This window comes from Strongylocentrotus purpuratus, unplaced genomic scaffold (assembly GCF_000002235.5).
Source record: "Strongylocentrotus purpuratus isolate Spur 01 unplaced genomic scaffold, Spur_5.0 spur5_scaffold_4, whole genome shotgun sequence".
In the NCBI taxonomy this organism is placed as follows: domain Eukaryota; kingdom Metazoa; phylum Echinodermata; class Echinoidea; order Camarodonta; family Strongylocentrotidae; genus Strongylocentrotus; species Strongylocentrotus purpuratus.
The window spans coordinates 992,207-998,097 of NW_022145610.1; the positions used below are offsets into that span (position 1 = coordinate 992,207).

Genomic DNA, 5,891 nt, shown 5'->3' on the forward strand with positions numbered 1-5,891 from the left:
AAATTCCGACAATGATAAATTAAGATGATTCCGATAACTGTATTGAGTGTTATGATTTCCATAAATCTCTTTTTATTGTCCTGATCTTCTCATTCAAAAAAAGATTATCACCATCTTTTGGTATTATTTACCTTTTACACTGCCCCCTTAACGAAATATCATTGACCTCCTTTCAGTAAGTATTGATAATACTATTTCTTTACTGCTAATTTGTGATCTTTTAAGTTTTAGAATTAGAAACCATGACAAAAACAATTGATACGTTATTGTGTAAAGATGATGACGATGTCATAATGAAGTAAGAATCAGCAAGGGAACTCTTCGTGATGATTTTTTTCCTTCTAAATGTAAATGATCTGTATATATTTATCTGGTGCTTTCTAGTTGCTGTACATACATGCCGAGAAGCCAGTAGTAAGCGTAAGATTGTAAACTGCTGTAAACTGATTATGACAAAATAAAAGTTGAAATCCTACTCAATGTTATTACATGAATGTCTTTTAAGTTTTTGTATGTTTTGTAGCAATGTGTAGTTCACTTAAGTGCCAAAAAGTTTCTGGCATATTCCATTTATGTCAATCATCTCATTTTAGAGATATCATGTTATCAATCTATAACCCATTGACAACCATGTATCATGATTGTAGGTAGTTTAGTAAGTTCTTAATTTTGTACCATACTTATGTTTGTATCAAAAGAATAATGCAACTCCATATTAATCAAAAGCTTGTAACTTCTTTCGTCATTGCATTGTACATGTCAAAGCATTTGCCATTTTGATGTCAAGAATAATGAACATCTCATTCTAAATTTGTCTACTTTATAAAACACAAGGTTATGTTGTTATGATAATCAGTGGTGGTAGAAACTGAACTGTACTTAAGGTGTATTTTTAAATGTATGTTATGCAGCATAGATTGAGTTCTATAATGTCTTTTCTGCAGTTGTGGAGAATATTCCATTACAAGTATTGGTAGTTAATAATGTAAAGTTTGCATCAAGAAAATGGACATGGTGTTAGTTGAGTATTAATTAAAGAGATCATTGATTCATATCTCTCTGTTTAACATTAATATTGTTTTAATTAGGATTCAGTTAAAGGGCTATGTGTTGATGAAAGAGAATGTACATATACAAATAACCAACCAAAGAACATGCTACATCACTCTTTGTCTCCTTGATGATCTATATACCTGGGGCCCGTTTCATAAAGCTTTTTATCTATAACAAATGCTACATTTCTATGACAAATTTGCTCTCAGCCAATCAGATGCCAGGATTCAGTAGCTTATAACAGTAGCTTATAACTTGTTATTGGTATTGAGTTTTATGAAACATGGCCCTGGACAAAACTCCTTTCCCGTCTGTCTGTCTGAATGGTTGTCTTTGGTACACTGTAGCAAGGACTCGTATAATGTGTAGGAAGTTTGTAGGCTGTGAAGGAGCTTTTGCTTTGGCTCTCCAGGGGGTGTTTCACAAAGACTATGTAAAGATCGGCATAAGTTGGGCTCGAACTATGGCAGGCTATTCATGACACTGGTTGCTCTCACCATTGGTCTCTCAGGGGACGTCACAAATATACAGAACTCACCTCTTTTTTTTTTCTTTTTTTTTATTGAAGGAAAAAGCATTATCTATTTCCCCCTCTAATTTCACATCTGGTTTAAGACTTTTTAAGGGCATAAATCGCCTACCATAACTAAAGTCCATCTTAAGTTGATCTTAGTCTTTGTGAAACACTCCCCTGGTGATTGAAGGCATGCTACACATCACAGCAAGAAGGGATGTTAACCCTTTGGGCTCTAAACAGACAACATCTAAAATCATTGTATTCATATTCATGTACAACACATACAGTAAGCAGATAGACATTTTGTCATATAGTTGACAACTTTAAGAATAGATGCATAAAAATTTCTGACAATACAGAAAATAAAACATTATTTAAGGAAAAAACACTTCAAGTATTTCACCAGGCTCTATTACGTATGATTTTGAACGTTGTAAATCACACCTTTGATAGTCAAATAATTTTAAATGTACCATATGTATAGCATCACCTTGTTCACCTCAGTCCCACTCATACATCTATGTGTCCCACATTTCATTTGACACTAGCCAAGTATTAGTAGAGTCCAAAGATTACATTTGATTACATTTTTACATTATTAATCCATATAATGTCTTCAAAGGATGTCTTGACTGTGACAGTTTACCTAATAAATGTGTTTCTTAATAGTTCTGTTTATTCCTAAAAACATTTTAGTATGTTGACTTTAATGTCCATTTGATCATGTTTTCATGTGAACATGTGTAGAAATTCAATGTTCTGGATTTGTGAAGTTAGGACAGAGTTAATTATTGTTGAAGAGTTCTGAAAGTTGTTCTTCTTGTGAACCATTTAAACATTTTAAAGTTCTTATATTTCTTGACTGTTAAAAATAATTTGTAACTTTCCTGTAGGTTTCATGTACATGTATGCAGTAAAGTGCATACTGCATACAAACAGCATGTGGACACATGTAAAAGTATTAGGGAAGTAATAAAATGTAAACAGAAAAAAAACCTTCTTGACTGGAATGTGTAGTTATTGGTATTCTTGTTACAAATTCAGGAAACAGGTTGAGTATTTATGTGAATGAAATTTAGAAAAAAATGAACATAATCAATAGTTCTTGGAAATACATGGAATCATATCTACCCTTCCACATCGTAGGCATTTTACATTACATCCATGAAAACTTCAAAAGATTGTAGCAATAATTGAATATTCATTTATTTTTAGTCCAAACTCAACAAGTGCGTTTACATAAAGCATCATTTTTAATAATTTTTGTTTTCCTAAAGAGGACAAGACCTCAAAAGTATATTTTCAGTTTTTATGGTCAAGCACTTACTGATGATGTGGGGCTCCTTTAACCCTGCCCTCTCACTTCGGTTTGAAAGAGACCTCTTGCTTTAACCTCAAACCTTATTTGCTCAAGAAATTGGTATATTCTGTTGAACCTCATGTAGTCCTAACACAGTTAACTCATGAATAAGGTTTGATGCATACGGCTGACATGCAGTAATGAAAGCAAATTTTTGAGATGGTTTACGTCCCGCCCCTCTTTCCTTAATTCCCTAGCCAGCTGTACGAGAGAGTACGTTGACATACACAGTTACCATGGTATATGAGATCCCGTCATAACAAAGCCTTGGTACGTGGCAAACATCTGTCAACATTAAACTCAACATACTTACATTTAAAGGAAGCATTTACATTCACAGTTTTATTAATTATCTTCCTCCTAAATTTCATTCACATACATGTACATGTAAATACAGAAATAAAAAATGTAAATCTGCAAACCATTGGCTTTCTATGATAATGCAACAACATGTACTTCCTGTAGAATTGCATGTACACGTAGATTGTATATCAAGACTTTAAGGCCTTAATGCTGTTTCTTTCATTTGAAGCCGTAAAAGTAATGCACAACTGATTTTGAGATATATCTAAATCATGCTCATATGGCATTGCTGCATGCTCAGTTCATCTCTCTCATCTTTCAATTTTAAACATCAGAGTTATTCCCACAGAAATATTCATATGAAGCATATTAAAAGCAATGGATATGAGTGAATCTAAAATACTGGCAAGGAATTTCAAAGAGAGAAAGAAAAAAAATAGTGGGATAAAAACAGTGACTAAGCCAATAAACAATTGAATAAACTATACAAGAGAGGAGATACAGAAAGAGAGTGAGAGAAATAGACAATGAGAGAGAGAGAGAGAGCAAGAATAAGAGAGGTCAGGAAAGAGAGAGAGAGAGAGAGAAAGAATGAAAGAGAGTAAGAAAGAGAGAGGTGTAAAGCAAGGAAATAAATACAGGAAATATTTCTTGTTCAAATTCTGTAAATCAGTTAAAGAGAGGAGAGAGAGAGAGAGCTTTACACTAAAAGAGATCAACAGCAGAGATGGATAATGACACACACAATGTACATGCAACAACATGAAAATGAAAGATTAGAGGAACTTGGAATTTGTGTTATTCATAATAAATGAAACCAAACACATAGTGGAAATAAAAAAAACCATTGCAAAATATAAAGAATACACCTTTTGTATCAATATCCTGCTTAGATGGAAACAGTGTCTCATATTTACAAGCCACAAACTATTCAGTGAACAAAGTCCAAAATAAGATGAAAAAAATTCTTGCTTTATGACCATGTTGACATGCAGTTTATTCAGGTAGACATTTCGTCCTTGTTTTCACAAAGTGAAGGTAGTGGGGAAAATCGTAATGCAAAGTGAATGCAATTTTGTTCACTACCGTCACTTCGTGAAAACAGCGACGATTTATAGAAATTACTTTTGTACAATATAGCATGCAATGTGTGTAAATAGGAACGATTGTTCACACAGTTGTATTTGCACAATAGTCATTTCAATTCAATTGAAGTTAACAAACTGGCACAGGGTTCGCATATTTTGATTCAGCTTGTATGCTTTAATTGATTTTGACTTAATCTGGCAATTACAGACCGTACTTGTGAAATAATGTCTGCATGTGAGTAAACAACTTTGTGAACTTTGTCTGTCCAAACAGCTGTAAAAATGAAAGATCGATAGTATAACAATACTATAGAGGACTATAAACATCTATAAACTGTGATCATGTATAATTGTCAATTATAAACTTTATGTTACCCCTCAGCTGTTGTCTTCAATGTAAGATTTCTCTGGTTATTTGTAAGATTTCTCTGGTTAAATGTAAGATTTCTCTGGTTATATGTAAGATTTCTCTGGTTAAATGTAAGATTTCTCTGGTTATATGTAAGATTTCTCTGGTTATATGTAAGATTTCTCTGGTTATATGTAAGATTTCTCTGGTTATATGTAAGATTTCTCTGGTTATATATAAGATTTCTCTGGTTATATGGAAGATTTCTCTGGTTATATGGAAGATTTCTCTGGTTATATGGAAGATTTCTCTGGTTATATGTAAGATTTCTCTGGTTATATATAAGATTTCTCTGGTTATATGGAAGATTTCTCTGGTTATATGGAAGATTTCTCTGGTTATATGGAAGATTTCTCTGGTTATATGTAAGATTTCTCTGGTTGATTTCTCTGGTTATATGTAAGATTTCTCTGGTTATATGGAAGATTTCTCTGGTTATATGTAAGATTTCTCTGGTTATATGTAAGATTTCTCTGGTTATATGTAAGATTTCTCTGGTTATATGTAAGATTTCTCTGGTTAAATGGAAGTTTCCTCTTTATCTCCAACGTTTGCCCTGGAATTTTTGTCTTGCTATATTTTCTGCCGCAATTCATAATTATTTCATTTCCCCTCTCTCTTCCTTATCTTTTATTTCCATTTCTTTATTTCTTCTATCATCTCTGTTTTCTATTCTCTCACTCTCTCTATTTTCTTCTCTCACTCTAGCTTCTCCATGTTTTCTTTTTCTTTCTCTCTTGCTCTCTATTATTTCTCTCTCTCTCTCTATCCATTGATCTCTATTTCTCTCTTCCTCTCTCTATCTACCAATCCTCCATTTTTCTTCAAGATGTATTGAAGGACAAAAATGACTTTCCCCTGACCTTTTTCCCTTTAAGCTTGACTCTCAAACCCTTCTTGTCTTCATCCACCTTGAGATCAATCTAGCAGCAAGCGCCAACGCATCTTGCTCGATTGTTACCATCTCGTGCCGTTCATTTGTCCAACTTATTGCCAATTTACAGAGCAAATGAACTGTGTCACAGACAAGCGAGCTATTGAGCAATGCAGAATAAGTACGTTGAACCAAGTCCAATCTACACATGCCATGCACATATATCTCCCTATAGACTCTTATCCATTTCCCCTTCTGGTGACATGCCCTACCGGCAACCTGCTCTC

At 33.5% G+C, this 5,891-nt stretch overlaps 1 protein-coding gene and 1 long non-coding RNA gene across 4 annotated transcripts in view; one reads left to right on the top strand and one right to left on the bottom strand.

The window, feature by feature from the left end:
- Window positions 1–1,197, top strand: part of LOC592718 (bromodomain-containing protein DDB_G0280777) — a 25,330-nt gene extending 24,133 nt beyond the window's left edge. For all 3 annotated transcript variants that reach the window (XM_030997064.1, XM_030997066.1, XM_030997065.1), the window contains one exon: window positions 1–1,197. This exon is cut by the window's left edge and continues 1,138 nt beyond it. The gene's annotated coding sequence lies outside the window, so the exon portion shown is untranslated.
- On the bottom strand, window positions 347–1,596 carry LOC115929025. The gene is made up of 2 exons (XR_004066300.1): window positions 1,349–1,596; window positions 347–1,193 (listed from the first exon to the last, which is right to left on the bottom strand). It is a non-coding gene; the product is annotated as an uncharacterized LOC115929025 (long non-coding RNA).
- Window positions 1,597–5,891: the final 4,295 nt, after the last annotated feature.